This window comes from Tamandua tetradactyla, chromosome 20, assembly GCF_023851605.1.
Source record: "Tamandua tetradactyla isolate mTamTet1 chromosome 20, mTamTet1.pri, whole genome shotgun sequence".
In the NCBI taxonomy this organism is placed as follows: domain Eukaryota; kingdom Metazoa; phylum Chordata; class Mammalia; order Pilosa; family Myrmecophagidae; genus Tamandua; species Tamandua tetradactyla.
The window spans coordinates 40,793,027-40,810,068 of record NC_135346.1 but is presented as its reverse complement, the minus strand read 5'-3'; the positions used below and the strand labels follow the sequence as shown (position 1 = coordinate 40,810,068).

At 39.8% G+C, this 17,042-nt stretch overlaps 1 long non-coding RNA gene across 1 annotated transcript; it reads right to left on the bottom strand.

Moving 5' to 3' along the window:
• Positions 1 to 317: 317 nt before the first annotated feature.
• LOC143664563 (uncharacterized) lies at positions 318 to 15,579 on the bottom strand. Its single transcript, XR_013166514.1, has 3 exons — positions 14,994 to 15,579; positions 14,613 to 14,779; positions 318 to 1,449 (listed from the first exon to the last, which is right to left on the bottom strand). It is a non-coding gene; the product is annotated as an uncharacterized LOC143664563 (long non-coding RNA).
• Positions 15,580 to 17,042: the final 1,463 nt, after the last annotated feature.

Below are 17,042 nucleotides of genomic sequence, written 5' to 3'. Positions count from 1 at the left end.
CCTTCTCACTTGAGAAAGAAACCCTGAATTTCATCGGTCTTCCTGAACCAAGGTATCTTTCCCTGGATGGATGCGTTTGATTGGACATTTTTATAGACTTGTTTTAATTGGGACATTTTCTCGGCCTTAGAACTGTAAACTAGCCACTTATTAAATTTCCCCTTTTGAAAGCCATTCCGTTTCTGGTATATTGCATTCCAGCAGCTAGCAAACTAGAACACCACGCTTTATTTCATTGCATTTTCTGCTATTCCCTCTTTTTTTTTTTTTAATTTTTATTCTACTAACAGGTAAACAACATAAAATTTCCCCTGATCCTTCCCCTTGAAATGCATGCTCCAAGAAAACTGGACTCTTCATTTATTCCTTCTGTATCCAGAAAATTTCCATTGCTATACTTCAGTTTATATTGGTCTCTTTGACTGGAATTCTTTTCTTTCTACCTGAATCTTCAAAATCTATCTCAAATACTGTATACCATAAGAAATATTTTAAACTGCTCTCCAATTGAGTGTGGATTACACAGTATACTGTTTGCATCTTTTTCAGACCATTTCTTATATTATGCTTTGTAAATAGGCAGGTAGGTGGACTGACAAGAAGGACCAGAGACCAGTTAAGAGGTTATTTTGAGAGGCAGCCCTACAATGGTAATGCCAAATAGAAGAGGGGAGCCAGAGATGACATTTGAACTCCAAGACTGAGTCCTTACTTCCTCCTTTACAGGCCAGGCCAGCCAAAGCAGAGGAACAGAAAGCGTTCTAGGAGAGCTAAAACAAAAGGCCACATGGCAACCTTTGGAGAGAACTTGCCCTCAGGCCCAGAAAGCCTTGAGGGAATCTGGGATGGTCAACAGAACAGGAGTCAGGAAAGCTAGGTTATCTCCCTGACTCTGTCACTCATTTACTATATGACCTCAGGCAACTCACTTGACCTTTCTGGAGCTCAATTTCCTCCATCTAAAATAAGCGAGAGGGCTGCATGGTCAGTGAGATCCTTTTCCGCTCCGACATTCTGCACTATTTCTGGAGATGAGCATAACCGATCCTTCCTTTATAATAGCTTGGGAATTCACTTCTCCCTGCCCATGGCCTGAGTCTTCACATAGTCATTAAGGGTTTGACCTCTTTCACTGCCAGCAAATTGCCTAATCTCTCATTGCCTCAGTTTCCTCATCTGTAAAACAGGGATAGTGACAGTCCCTAATTCATTGGGCTATTTGGAAGATGAAATTAAATGAATATATGTGAAGCACTTAGGACATGTGCAAACTGCAAGTGCAGTATAGTTGCTAGCTATTATTAGAATTATCCACTGTGCTTCCTGACTTCTTTTAGGATGAGGGTCTCTTGAAGCCTGGGACCTGGAAAGATGCACAGCACTCGGCAGATATATCCCCTTGGTCATGCACAGGTTTCAGAAGTGGCCGCAGTTGTAGTCTTCTTTGGGCTAGAAGAAGCAAAGTAGTGCGTTAGGCATTTGGGATATATTTTCAGAATCCTAAATCAGACTGTGTGATTTCACAAGTCTGAGCACACTGACTCACACAAGTCTGAGCAAAAGTGAAAGATCGTTTGAAATGAAAACCACCCTGCTTCCTCATCATGATATGGGTAAATTTCATTAACTTGAATCCACAGACATGCCCTTTTAATAAACACTTCAATAGCCTAAGAAGAATCACCAGTTGCATTAGTCCCAGACGCAGTCATACTGTGCCCTTGTTCCTTGAGAACTGCTTTCTAGATGCTGGGGGAGGAAACAGCATTTAGGGACACAAAACACTTCACACAGACACACACATGCACACACACATCACAGCTTCCTCTGTGTAAAAAGTAACAGCATAAAATTTAAAAAGACATGAAGTTGATGGGTTCTGCTAGATTCTAGAAAAAGCCCTATTTCAGTTACTATAGCTATTGACAACTGTTTCCCAAGCTCAGGTTCTCAAAACAGTGCCTCTCTACTACAAAGCTGTCTTGAGGTCAAGACGAGTGGCCCACGTTGGCCCTGAATACTGAGGACTTGGTCAGAACAGCAGCTCACATGGGGGTTTAATGCTTCCCAAGGGCTGTTGTTTCTATTACTATGCCTGTTTCTCTCAACAAACCCTTGAATAGGTACTGTTATTCTTCTTCCCCTTTACAGACAAGGCAACTGAGCTCAGAGACAGGAAGTGGTTTGACTAAGGTCAAAACAAACTCATGTTACATCTAGACTAAAAATCCATGCTACCGCTGACTTCTACTTCAAGGATTTTTCCCATGTGACATTTTTAGTTTATTGGTGGTAATTGGTCAGAGATCTAGCATAGAAAAAGATTCTGAGGCCATGCCTCCAGTTGTATTTGATTAGCAATGTCTGGCATTTCATGGGATAAAAAAAGCGGCTGCATAAGTATTTGCCATTCTTATGCTATATCATTTTTATCCCTATATAAAGTTATCTATAGAACGTTATGTCTCAGACATACCTCTTTCAGTTATAGGTAAGTTCAAATACACTCATGTCAAAAAAGGACAACTGATGCTAATATACGGGTGTGTCTTGGAATCAATGATAGGAAATACTGGCTGGTCTCTCCAAGGACTGGAGCCAGGAATTGAAATGTCACCACCAGATGCCCAAGCAAAATCTCCGTCACACTTTCTTTCTCTGGTCTGACGTTCTCTTTCTCTAACTCTTTCTGGCAACTGATCTACCACCCGCAACTCCACTCTCCTTCTCTCTCCTTCTCTCTAACTCTTTCTGGAGCCATGCATTCATTCTCTCTGAGAATCCACTTCATTCTTCTTTCTCTATGGATCAGCTTCTTTCTTTCTCCAGGAACACATAGGCATCTAACAGCACTTTACAATACCAATACAATGTGAGCCATACACATCATTTTAAGATATCTGGTAGCCACATTAAAAAAAAAAAAAAAAAAGAGGAAGGGGTGCACAGGTGGTTCAGCTGTAGAATGCTTGCCTTCCATGAGGGTGACTTGGGTTCAATTCCTGGACCATGCACCTCCTCACCCCCCACCCCCCACAAAAGAAGAGGTATATGAAAAAGGTGAAAAAATTTTTTGACTTTTTAAATGGTATAGTATAACAAAGCAAAGAAATAAAAGGCAATAGTTTTCAAAGCACTCTTCAACAAGTAGTTTCAAGGACAGATACCAGAGTTTGTCATGAGCTACCATACGATCCTCTCATATTTTTCCTTCTAGCTATTCCAGAATATAGGAGGCTAGAGGGCTTAAATATTTTTTTATCATCACAATTGACTTTTTTCCCTTCTTTTTTTTGTGAAAAATAACATATATACTAAAAAGCTATATGTTTCAAAGCACAGCACCACAATTGGTTGTAGAACATATTTCAGAGTTTGACATGGTAACCAATTCCACAGTTTTAAGTTTTTACTTCTAGCTGTTCTAAAATACTGGAGACTAAAAGAGATATCAATTTAATGATTCAGCATTCATATTTATTTGTTAAATCTTACCTTCTCTGCATAAATCCACCGTCACCTTTGCTCTTTCCATCCTTCTCTTTAGGGGTGTTTGGGCTATGGCAACTCTAAATTTTTCATATGGGAAGGGTCTGTCCTTAATATGGGGTAGGGAGATGGAACTATCTGATGTTCTGTAGAGGCTGGGCTAGGTTTCAGGACTTATCTGGACTAGCAACCCATCTGGAGGTTGTAAGTTTTTGGAAAGTTACTTGAGTGCCTGGAACCCTTGTGGAATTTTATATATTGTCCTAGGTATTCTTTAGGATTGGCTGGAATGGTCCTGGTTGGAGGTTGGCAGGTTATGACAAGTGGCAAGACCTTACTGAAGCTTGTGTAAAAGCAACCTCCAGAGTAGCCTCTTGAATCCATTTGAACTCTCTCTGCCGCTGATACTTTATGAGTTACACTTCTTTACCCCTTTTGGTCAGGATGGAATTGTTGATTCTATGGTGTCATGTCTGGATTCATCCCTGGAAGTCATCCCCCTCATCACCAGGGAGACTTTCACCCCTGGATATCATGTTCCATGTAGGGGGGAGGGCGATGATTTCACTTGCAGAATTGGGCTTAGAGAGTGAGACCACATTTGAGTAACAAAAGAGGTCCTCTAGAAGTAACTCTTAGGCATGCCTATAGGTAGTCTAAGCTTCTCCACTACCTACACAAGCTTCACAAGAGTAAGCCTCATGATCGAAGGCATGGCCTAAAGTTTGACACAGTATCAAGGGATTCCTTGATGGTAAGGTTTAATAGTTCCGTATTCTTTCTCCCATCCCTCAGCCAGGATGTGTCCAGGCATTGCAATAATCTATAACAGATTAAAGGACCTCTTTCTTATTCTCGGCTCCCTGCATTTCAATTGTTCAAATGAGCTACACAAAGAGTATGTATGGTTCTAAAATATAGACATCGTCTTCCTTGCCCCTATGTTTTTAATTACTTTAACCCCAACCTGCTCAGCTTCATTCTTCTCTCTAAGTATCAGGTTATCTATATAAAACAGCATCTCAAAGTCCAGAAATAATGATCACCACTTCGGACTTAATATTTCTACTCTAAAAACTTACAGTCTTGGGCCCCTGTTTTCTCATAAGCATTTTCTAAAGGTAGCCATACCATTCTTCTTCTTTTGCTTCTGGCTTATTTTGTCCCATGTGTTCATTCACATCACTGCATGCCTCATGACTTTGTTTATTTTTGTAGTAGCACAACCATCATTCATAAGTATACACCATCATTCGCCAATCTATTTCTCCATCAGTGCATCCTTCAGCCACCTGCATTCATAGGGTGTCATGTAGAGGGCCCAAAGTCCACAGTCCATCAACATCCTCAATTTTAGATAATTTCATTGTTCCAAAGAGAAAGAAAACCAATAAACACACCCTCGCCAAATAAGAAATCTAAACCTCCTCTTAACTCTTGTCCCTCTCCCCATTATTTACCTCTGCTATTGCTGTGGTAGGGTTGATGGTTTCCTTTTGAACATAGCTCATAGCATGCAATAGCATTTTCCCCCTGGAAGCTGGACTTAAATACTCTTTGTACAAGAATCATATCTTTGAAGTAGTTCTTGCAAGAACTAGTTCGTATTTCTAGTGTTAATCAATGGGGCATGTAATCTATATAACCTCTTTCAATCTTGTTCATCTTCAATATGGTAATATTACTTGTAGACCCACTAAAGAAACACCTTCACTCCTATCCATTCCCTTACATGAGAGTTAAATCTCATTAGCTAACTGTTCACCTGTTTCTAGCTTCTGTGTATTTCTAAGCCCCCTATATTCTGTAATATAAGCCTCTGATTATACCCTTATGCCTGTGATAGAAGTGGATTCATACAGTATCTATCCTTTTGTGTCTAGCTAATTTCACTCAGTACTATTTCCTCAAGGCTCATCCATCCTGTCATATGCTTCAGAATGTCATTTTGTCTTACTGCTGCATAATATTCCATCGTATGTATATAGCACATTTTGTTGGTCCACTCATCCACTGATGGGCATTTTGTTTCCATTTTTTGGCGATTGTGTATAATGCGTCTATGAGCATTGGTGTGCAAAGGTTTGTTTGTGTCATTGTTTTCAGCTCTTCTAGGTATATATCAAGTAGTGCTATCGTTGGGTCGTAGGGCAACTTGATATTTACTTTCCTAAGGAACCGCCAAACAGTCTTCCATAGTAGGCTGTACCATTATACATTACTACCAGCAGTGCATAAGTGTCCCAGTTTCTCCACATCCCCTCCAACATTTATAGTTTCCTGTTTGTTCAATAGCTGCCATTATTATAGGTGTGAGGTGGTATCTCACTGTAGTCTTGATCTGCATTTCTCTTATAGTCAATGAAAATGAGTATCTCTTCATGTGCTTTTGAGCCATCTATATTTACTCTTCAGAAAAATGTTAATTCATATATTTAGCCTGTTTTATAATTGGGTTGCTTGTTCTTTTGTTGTTGAGTTGTATGATTTTTTGTATTTGGAGGAAATCAGACCTTTATCCAACATGTGATTTCCAAATATTTTCTACCATTGAGTTGGCTGCTTCTTCACCTTTTTGACAAGGTCTTTTGAGGTGCAGAAGCATTTGATTTTGAGGAGTTCCCATTATCTATTTTTATCTGTTGTTGCTTGTTCTTTGGGTATAAAGTTTAGGAAGCTACCGCTGATTACTAGATCTTGAAGATGTTTCTCTACATTTTCCTCTAGAAGCTTTATGGTGTGATTGCTTGTATTTAGGTGTTTGATCCACTTTGAGTTAATTTTTGTGCAGGGTGTAAGATAGGGATCCTCTTTCATTCTTTTGGCTATTGATATCCAGTTCTTCTGTGGCCAATTATTAAAAAGACTATTTTGTCCCAGTTCACAGGATTTGGGAACCTTGTCAAAAATCTGTTGACCATAGATTTAGTGGTCTATTTATGCTATCTCAATTTGATTCCATAGGTCAATACTTCTATCTTTGTGCCAATACCATGTTGTTTTGATCACTGTGGCTTTATAATAGTTTTTAAAGTCAGGTAGTGTTAATCCTCCCGCTTCACTCTTCTTTTTTAGGATGCTTTTAGCTATTCAGGATTTCTTTCACTTCCAGACAAATTTGGTAATTAGCTTTTCCAAATCTTCAAAGTAGGTTGTTGGAATTTTAATTGGTACTGTGTTGACTCTGTAGATCAATTTGGGGAGAATTGATATTTTAACTATATTTAGCCTTCCCATCCATGAGCAGGGAATGTCATTCCACCTATTTGGATCTTCTTCGATTTCTTTTAGCAATGTTATGTAGTTTTCTGTGTACAAGTCCTTTATGTCCCCAGTTAGTTCATTCCTAAGAATTTGATTCTTTTAGTTGCTATTTTGAATGGAATTTTTTCCTTAACTGACTCCTCAGCTAGGTCATTGCTTGCATATAAAACAAGCAATGAGTAAGTAAGAAAAACAAGTAAGAAAAAATGTTACTGATTTTTGCACATTAATTTTATATCCTGCCACCTGACTGAATTTGTTTATTAGCTCAAGTAACTTTGCTATAGATTTCTCAGGATCTTCCAAGTATAGTACCATATCATCTGCAAATAATGAGAGTTTTACTTCTTCTTTTCCATTTTGGATGCCTTTTTATTTTTTTGTCCTGCCTAATGGCTCTAGCTAGAACTTCTAGCACAATGTTGAATAATAGTGGTGACAAAGTGGGCATCCTTTTCTTGTTCCTGATCTTAGGGGGAAAGCTTTCAGTCTCTCTCCATTGAGTAAAATGCTGGCTATCAGTTTTTCATATGTTCCTTTTATCATATTGAGGTAGTTACCTTTGATCCCTATCTTTTGGAGTATTGTCATCAGAAAAGGATACTGAATTTTGTCGAATGCTTTTTCAGCATCAGTCGAGATGATCATGTGATTTTTTTTTACCTTTTAGTTTGTTAATATCCTGTATTACATTAATTAATTTTCTTGCATTGAACCATCCTTTCATTCCTAGTATAAACTCCACTTGGTCATGATGTATAATTCTTTTAATGTGCTGTTGGATTCGATTTGCTAATATTTTATTGAGAATTTTTGCATCTATGTTCATTAGGGAGACTGGCCTGTAGTTTTCCTTTCTAATAGCATCTTTACCCGGTTTTGGTATTAAAATGATATCAGCTTCATAAAATGAGTTAGGTAGAATTCCTTTTTCCTCAATTTTTTGGAAAAGTTTGAGCAGGATTGGTGTTAGTTCTTTTTGGAATGTTTGATAAAATTCCCCTGTGAAGCCATCTGGCCCTGGGCTTTTCTTTGTAGGAAGATTTTGGGTGACTGATCAAATCTCTTTAGTTGTGATTGGCTTGTTGAGATCTTCTATTTCTTCTTGAGTCAGTGTAACATGTTTGTATGTGTCCAGGAATTTGTCCATTTCATCAAAGTTGTCTAGTTTGTTGGCGTATAGTTGTTCATAGTATCCTCTTATGATTTCTTTTATTTCTTCAGGGTCTATGGTAATGCATGCCTTCTCATTTCTGGTTTTGTTTGATTCCTCTCTCTTTTTTCTTTGTCACTCCTGCTAGTGCCTCATCAATTTTATTGATTTTCTCAAAGAACCAACTTTTGGCTTTATTGATTCTTTCTATTGCCCTTTTGTTCTTCCATCCATTTATCTGTACTTTAGTTTTTGCTATTTCTCTTCTTCTATTTGCTTTGGGGTTAGTTTTCTGCTCTTTGTCCAGTTCCTCCAGGTGCACTGTTAAGTCCTTGATTTTTGTTCTTTCTTGCTTTTTAATATAGGCATTTAGGGCAATAAATTTCCCTCTCAGCATAGCCTTTGCCATATCCCATAAATTCTGATAAATTGTATTCTCATTTTCATCCATCTTCAGATAGCTACTGATTTCTCTAGCAATTTCTTCTTTAACCCACTAGTTGTTTAGGAGTGTGTTAATCTCCATATATTTGTGAATGTTCTTGTTCTTTGTAGTTATCGAGATCCAGCTTCATCCCATTGTGATCAGAGAAAGTCCTTTGAATAATTTCAATATTTTTAAATTTATAAAGACCTGTTTTGTGTCCCAGCAAATGATCTATCCTGGAGAATGTTCCATGAGCACTAGAGAAGAATGTATATCCTTATGCTTTGGGGTGCAATGACCTATATATGTCTGTTAGGGCTAATTCATTTATCAAGTTATTTAACATCTCTATTTCCTTGTTGATCCTCTGTCTATAGATAAATTGGTGTATTGAAGTCTCCTACTATTATTGTTGAAACATCTATAGCTCCTTTCAGTTTTACCAATGTCTGTCTCATGTACTTTGGAGCTCCTTGATTGGGAGCATAAACATTTATGATTGTTATATCTTCTTGGTGAACTGACTCTTCAATTAGTGTAGTATCCTTCTTTGTCTCTTATGATGTCTTTACATTTAAAGTCTATTTTGTCCATTTTAGTATAGCTACTCCTGCTTTCTTCTGGTTACAACTTGCATGGAAAATATTTTTCCATCCTTTCACTTTCAATCTATTTGTATCCTTGTGTCTAAGATGAGTCTCTTTCAAGCAGCATGTAGCTGGATTATGTTTCTTAATCTATTCTTCCAATCTGTATTATATATATTTTTTTCACATGGGCAGGTACCAGGAAAATCTGTATCTTTTAATTGGTAAGTTTAGTCTTTTAACATTCAAAGCTATTACTGAAAAGGCATTTCTTGAATCCACCATCTTATCTTTTTTATTTTATTTGTCAGATCTATATATCTTTTCCCCTTTTCTCTTTGTATTCTTTAAATTACCCTTGGTGGTAGTCTTCAGTTCTGTACCCTTCTCCAGACCTCCTGCTCCTGCCTCTTTTTTTCAGCTGGCAAAACTCCTTTCAGTATTTCTTGTACAGCTGGTCTCTTGTTGACAAATTCTTTCTGGACTTCTTTGTCTGTGAAAACTTTAATCTCTCCCTCAATTTTGAAGGATAATTTGACTGGGTACAGAATTCTTGGCTGGCAGTCTTTCTCTTTCAGGATCTTGAATGTATCATTCCATGCCTTCTCGCCTCCAGAGTGCTAGGAACTCAGTTTTATATGGTTTCCCTTGTATGTAGTCTATTTTTTTTTCTCTTACTGCTTTTAGGATTTTCTGCTTCTCTTCAGCATTTGACAGACTGATTAGTATGTGTCTTGGGGAAGGCCTATTTGGATTTATTCTGTTTGGAGTTCATTGGGCTTCTTTGACTTGCATATTTGTATCCTTTATGAGGGTTGGGAAGTTTTCCCCCATTAAATCCTCAACCACTCTTCCTAGCCCTTTACTCCTCTCTTCTCCTTCTGGGACACCAATGATTCTTATATTTGTGCATAAATATCTTTTGTCCATCATTTCCCTGGGATCCATTTCAAGTTTGTGAATCTTTTTTGTCATTTGCTATTTTGAGTCTTTGATGTCAGTTATCCTGTCCTCTATATCACTTATTCTTTCTTCCATCTTCAAATCTGCTGTTGTGTGCCTCTAGTATGTTTTTTATTTGGTCAACAGAGTCTTTAATCTCAGTGACATCCACTGTTTTTCTATTTATTCTTTCAAATTCCTCTTTATGCTCTTCTACTGTCTTCTTGATCTCCTTTATGTCATTTGCTATCCCACTTATGTTGTTAAGTAGAATTGTATGAATATCTTTAATTAGTTGTTCCAATGTCTGTGTCTCCTCTGATGCTTTAATTTGGTCATCAGGCAGAGTATATTTGTCTGCATTGTGATATGCTTAGTGATCTTCTGCTGTCTTCGTCGCATGTAAATATCTTGACTGATCTATTTCAGGAGTTAATTTCTTTTATAGTCTAAGGCCTTGTGTTTGCAGAATGGGAGGGAGGCATGGAGCACTCAGTGCAGTGATTTGTTTCAGGGCAGATATAGGTGCAGGTTGGGGATGTTATGCTGATGCTTGTGAGCGTGACCATCCAGGGAGGATGCATCTACGCTGTTGCACCAATCAGGGGGCATAACCCTGGTATGCACTAATCTAAGGCACGGGGCCCTTTGTGCACATGTGTAGAGCTGTGGCAGGAGGTTGGCATTATACCTTTGTGGATTGGGGGCAAATGTGACCCAGCTGCACAGGTCAGCCCTTTCTTAGAGATGGAAAACGTGGCTGAGGGCCTCGCACATGCGCTGTTCTAGGACTGCTGTAAACAGAGCTGAATGACTTGATCAGGGGCCCATGCATATGCATGGGTGCAGTAGTGCCATAAACCGATGTGCGGAGCTCGGGGGAGGGGGCAAAGGGGTTGTGCGACACTATAGGCAGGAGGGCAGCGGTAGCCTAGGTATGGAGTCTAGTGCCCACAGCTTTTACATGCTGGCAAGAGCCTACGGGGAACAAGGAGAGGGAGGTAGTGTTCTGGAGGTGTGTAGGAGTGGTGGGTTGGGCTGCACTTGGATCGGGGTGAGGGGGGACAGATACATGCACTGGGGCTTGGTGGGATGGTGGCACCTGGAGCATGGGAAATGGGAGTGGTTGACGGGGTTTGGTGTCTTGGGTGTGGGGGTGAATTCCCAGTCATGGGGCTGTGCTAGTGAAGGTAGCACACCCGAGGAACATGGCCTGGCTTACTTCCTAGTTCCCAGCTCCCATTCGTGCACTCCTGCAGGCTCTGTGGGCTTCACACCTCCGTGTCAGGCTCCAGTCTTCTGTCTCTCAGTTCCTTGTCTTCTGCAACCAAGGCTGCCCCATGAGGTGCAGAAGGCTCTTATAGGTCAGCTGCACTCCCGAATTGCCACCTCAGTTGCCCTCCTGTCCCTTCTCTAAATTTTCCATGGAGCAGGGCTAGTCTTGAGCTACTGTATTCAGCCATCTTTCTGGAAGTCTCTGGAATTTTTTTAATGTATATTTTAATCAATATACCCCAAATATAATTTAACATACAATCAATATAAAATGTTTTCATGAGATATCTTGAATTCTTTCTTTGCACTAAGTTTTTGAAATCCAGTGTGTAGTTTATACTTACAGTACATATCAGTTTGGACTGATCACATTTGAAGTGGCCACTGGTTAGTAGCTACTGTGATGGAAAGCACAGATCCAGAGTTCACAAGTCCTTAATTCTAGCAACAAGCAGAGATTGTCTATCATCTCTGAATCTTTATTTCAAGCATCCAGGACAGAAACTCTGATTGACCCACATTGAGTCAGGTGTCCTTGGCAAAGGAGTAAGAGTCATACTCTATGAACATGACAGTCACAGGGAAGGACAATTCTCAAAGATGAGGATGGAGAGCTGGCCTGGTGTAAAAGGTGTATTGCACAATGTTTAAAGAGGACTTGGTGGGAAGAGCCAGCTAGTGTCACCCAAATTCCTTGGAAGATTCCAGGAGATGTGAATAACCTTGCATTTGGGAGATATAAGGCAAGAACAATCCATGAAGAATAACGTGCTGCCACGTGGGGGAGAGAAACCGAGCATGCATCCCTAATTCAAGGGGGACCCAGAGCTGCCCAGGGAGAAGATGCCATACAGGATAAACTCCATGGTGCATCAGAAGTCTGATGCAGAGGCTGGGAAACAGGCATTAGTTTGACCACTTCCTCAAGTTCAGGACTCATCTGCCAGAACAAAATTAATCCAGGAAGGACAATCCCATGCAATTGGAGAACCTGCCCTGGTCCTCTGGCTTCTAGACCTCAGGATGGAACATTTTTCATGCCATCCGCCAACACCAAGAGCTCCCCTTTGTACAGACGCCTTCCAGTTACACAAACAATTTTTGTGGGAACATCCAGTAATCTCTGGTTTTGTTTATGGAAGCTCTTCAATATGAAGAAAGCTTAAGTCCTTAATGAGAGCAAAGGAAGCAGCTGTTCTTTCTCTCCTCTGGATACCAGGGCCTCTGAAGGAGCGTCATGCTGCTTCCTGAGCCAGCCACAAACGTTTTATGAGGTGATTCCATCAACCATCTGCCACGGCTTCTGACTCAAACATCTACACTTAGCCCACACATAATGACTGTGCAAGAGCAAGACGGCCGCAACCACACATGATGACTACTCTGAGGAGGGGAAATGGAGGGAGAAAAGAGAGAAGGTGAGATTCCTGGGAGCTCACTTCTCTGACTGACATCACTCTTTTAGTATCTCTCAAAGTGCACTCCACGTGTCATGGTTTTCTGTTACTTGAGTTCCTTTTAAGGCTTCACATGGCTCTTGAGACAAAATCCAAACTCCTTACCATAGCCTACAAGGTTCTATATACTCTGGCCCCTGCCTGGCTGTCAGACCTCATCTGACATCATTCCTACAATATTGCTATCCTTTCTGTTCCTTGCCCATGGCAAACCCCCAGAACATTTGCTTGAACACTATTCCCAGCTCTTTCCATGGCTGGTTCATTCTCATGGTTCCAGAATCAACTCAAATGTCATCTTTTTATAGAGGCCTTCCTCGACTCCCATAGACAAGGAAGCCCTTTACCCCTTGTTGTAGTTTGCTAGCTGCCGGAATGCAATATACCAGAAATGGAATGGCTTTTAAAAGGGGGAATTTAATAAGTTGCTAGTTTATAGTTCTAAGGCAGAGAAAATGTCCCAATTAAAGCAAGTCTATGGAAATGTCCAATCTAAGGTATCCAGGAAAAGATACTTGATTCAAGAAGGCTGATGAAGTTCAGGGTTTCTCTCTCATCTGGAAAGGCACATGCCAAATACAATCAGAGTCTCTCTCTCATCTGGAAAGGCACACGGCAAATACAGTCAGAGTCTCTGTCTCATCTGGAAGGGCACATGGCAAACACGGTGTCATCTGCTAGCTTCTCCTCCTGGCTTCCTGTTTCATGAATCTTCCCAGGAGGCATTTTCCTTCTTCATCTCCAAAGGTCGCTGGCTGGTGGACTATGTGGCTATGTCGTTCTGCTTTACACTCTCTGAATCTCTCATTCTCCAAAGTTTTTCCTCTTTTATGGGAATCCAATAAACCAACCAAGACCCATCCAAATGGGTGGAGACATGTCATCACCTAATTCAGTTTAACAACCACTCTTGATTAAATCACATCTCCAGGGAGATAATCTGATTACAGTTTCAACCATGTAGTATTGAATAAGGATTATTCTACCTTTATGAAATGGGATTGTGCTTAAAACATGGCATTTCTAGGGTTCATACATCTTTCAAACCAGCACACCCCTGCAGGCTTTTTTACAGCACACAATCTGTTTCATAACACTCACCCCAACTTGTAATGATCTTGTTTATTCACCTGATTCATTCTTTCTTTCTTTCTTTCCTTCCTTCCTTCCTTCCTTCCTTCCTTCCTTCCTTCCTTCCTTCCTTCCTTCCTTCCTTCCTTTCCTTCCTTCCTTCCTTCCTTCCTTCCTTCCTTCCTTCCTTCCTTCCTTCCTTCCTTCCATCCTCTCTCTCTCTCTCTCTCTCTCTCTCTCTCTCTCTCTTTCTTAATGGTAAGGACATGTCTTAATTTGTTAACTGCTGAACCCCCTGGACCCAAGGCAACCCCTGTTGCTTAGTAGCATCTCAATAAATATTTGTTGAATGAATGAATCAATTACCTGGAGTGCCCCAGGCCCAATAAATCATAACCAGTGGGCACAGGGCCTGGTGTCTGCATCATGTACAAGCATCCCAGATGATTTTGGTATATTCTGAGTTCTCACAACAATGACATTGTTTGTACCTGCCTAGTTAACAGCTCACCTTTCTTTCTTATCTTTGGTCTAAAGGCCACGTCCTGCCCTACATTATGAGGCAAATTAGAGGCCAAATAATGTTCTCCAGCTTGGTGGATGTTTGTCCTTGTCACTATCCATTGACTGATGATGAGTGTGACATAATGTGCCCAAAGAGAAGAGGAAGCGTGTGTGTCTTTTTCATTGCTTATCCCTGACACTCACAGAGTACTTAACACAGAAGGCCCATGATAAGTACTTGTTTAATCAACAAGTAAACAAATTAATAAGCACTGATATGAGCACCTGGCACTGTGCCAGATACCAAACAAGGAGCCCACAGTCTGTTGGGAAGACAAAAGTGAAAACTTATCTTGAGAATATAAGCTATACGTATAAGATGCTGTGGGCTTCACAGTGAAGGTAAAATTTGAGGTGGAGTTGTTTTACGTCTTCTGCATTACCTGGATAAGTCTGATAACCTCTCAGATCAATTATCTCCAAGTAAAATGGTTTATTTTTCTTAAGAGGTAGTAGACATCAGTAGTTTGTTTCTTGACTCCATCTTTTTTTTTTACTAACTGTGCAAAATTCGGCAAATTGATTAACCTCTCCAGGCCTGTTTCCTCCTCTGTGAAATAGGAACAATACACTTGAATCAATCACACAGAGATGAAGTATTAGATAAATTAATACACATCAATAGCTTATCCTAGTACCCGAAATCAAGTAAGCACTCAAAAAACCATTAACTAGTGTTATCATGTGTCTTTAACACCCTCTAAACACCATTCTAGTCCCCTTCCATGCCCACCGAAAATATGCATTTTTATAATTTCATTTACCTATTTAATTCCTTAATGTACATTAGTCCCAACCTCTGGGACTAATTATCAGTCCCAGCCTCTGCTCAAGTTTATGCAAATCCCAGGTTAGTGGAGTCTGAAATTAATTGGCTTTCTTCTCTTTGTGACATTATAATTTAGAATGTAAGTATTTTCTCCTTGGAGAAGGAGAAGAATTTCACTGTTACATCACACAGAACGGTTTCCCATGGCTTGCTGGAGCTTCAGCAGAGCAAAATTCTATTATAAGGCAAGCCCATGGTCAAACCAAGTATTTTGTTATGTGGGATATTGATTTTAGCAACAACAAAAAAATTAAATAGGTAGATTGCTGTCCATGCCTTGGAGAGGCTTTGAATTCCTTGAAATATGGGGACAATGGTGTTTTCTAAGACCTTCCATTAGCTGGTAAGTTTCTGGATGGTAGACCCAATAGCCACATCAACCACTGGCTTGTGGGTCCCAGTTTACACATGCCAGCGCTGTTTACTTAATAAGAACACTTTCTTGAACTCTTAGAATTGCCCCAGTTTGGGTGATATATTATGTAGACATCCTCTCATGGCTCTTTATGTCCCCGTAGCAGAGAACCCAAGGCTTGGCATGAGGTAATAATGATGACAACTACAATTGCGGAACCTTTGCTGTGAGTTGGGCATGGAGCTGAGCACTCCATTTGTCTTATTTCATTCATTCCTCCCAACAGGCTCATATAAGTCTTGCCAAAGACAAGAGCACAGAAAAAAAAAGACAGTGCACCTCTCAACCATATGTAAAAAAATATTAAATGTGGTAAATCAAATAGAAAAAGCCTGCATGCTTTAAAAGGTGTATTTATTTATTTTAATTCTGTTTTATTGAGGTATATTCACACACCATACAAACCAGTCGAAGTATACAATTACTGACGCACAATATCATCACTTAGCTGTGCATACAACCCAATGGTCAAATTTAGAATTCTGAATTCATTAATCAGGCCTGAACTTTTCACAAGTTTTTCCTTGGTGTACCTGCTTTACTGGTACCTTACAATCATGCTTGGTTTCCCTGTGTTCACAGATCTAGAGCTACTCATGACAGCACAGAGTTAGATGTTATTACACCCGTTTTACAGATGAGACACCTGATGTTTAGACAAATCACCCACTGTTGCCCTATTTCCTTGATTCTAAAGCACCATATTTTTCTCCCTGACATTTTCACATACTGGAATGAAGATAACCTCACAAAGATGCACATTTTTTTATGAGCATTTTTTTTATTAATTAAAGAAAAAAAGAAATTAACACAACATTTAGAAATCATTCCATTCTACATATGCAATCAGTGATTCTTAACATCATCACATAGATGCAAAAGATGCACACTTTAAGTGTAATATTTCCCTCCAAACTATCTTTATCACTTCAATGGAATATCTTCCACCTAATGACTTCTTAGGGTTCAGACATCTGACTGATGGCAGAGTTGACATCTCAAACCAGCTCCATCTGATCTCTTGCCCGAACTACTGTATCGTACTTCACTTAAGGCTTGTTTATAAACTGTCACTATAAATAAAGATAAAAAATTATTAGCAAAACCTAGCAGGTTGAGCTTGGAGGATCGACAAGTAGAAGAATCCCACCTCTACAACTGTCTGCCCTTCCACTTCTCCTTTCTAATAATCTAATAAACACCAATGGGAATAAGGGATGAGATGAGGGTGGAGGGTGAGAAGGTAATAGCACCTAACGGGGGAGGAGAGGGAACTTAGAAAGAGCAGGTCATAGGGAACAGGGTTCCCAATTAAAGTTTTCTGATTTCCCATCTTTCAAGGAACAGACAAGGAAAAATATTAGTAGATTTGGTCCTTCTGACTTTAACCTGATTAACTCTCCTGTACCCGTTTCATCATCTATAAAATAGATACACGCATTGTCGTGAGCATTAAGTAAATTATTACTGGTGAAGGACTTAAAACTGCACCTGGCATACTATAAGTTCTCGAGAACTGTTGCCCATTTTTTGTCAGCCATCTCTCCAAACTCATTTGGCATCGCAACC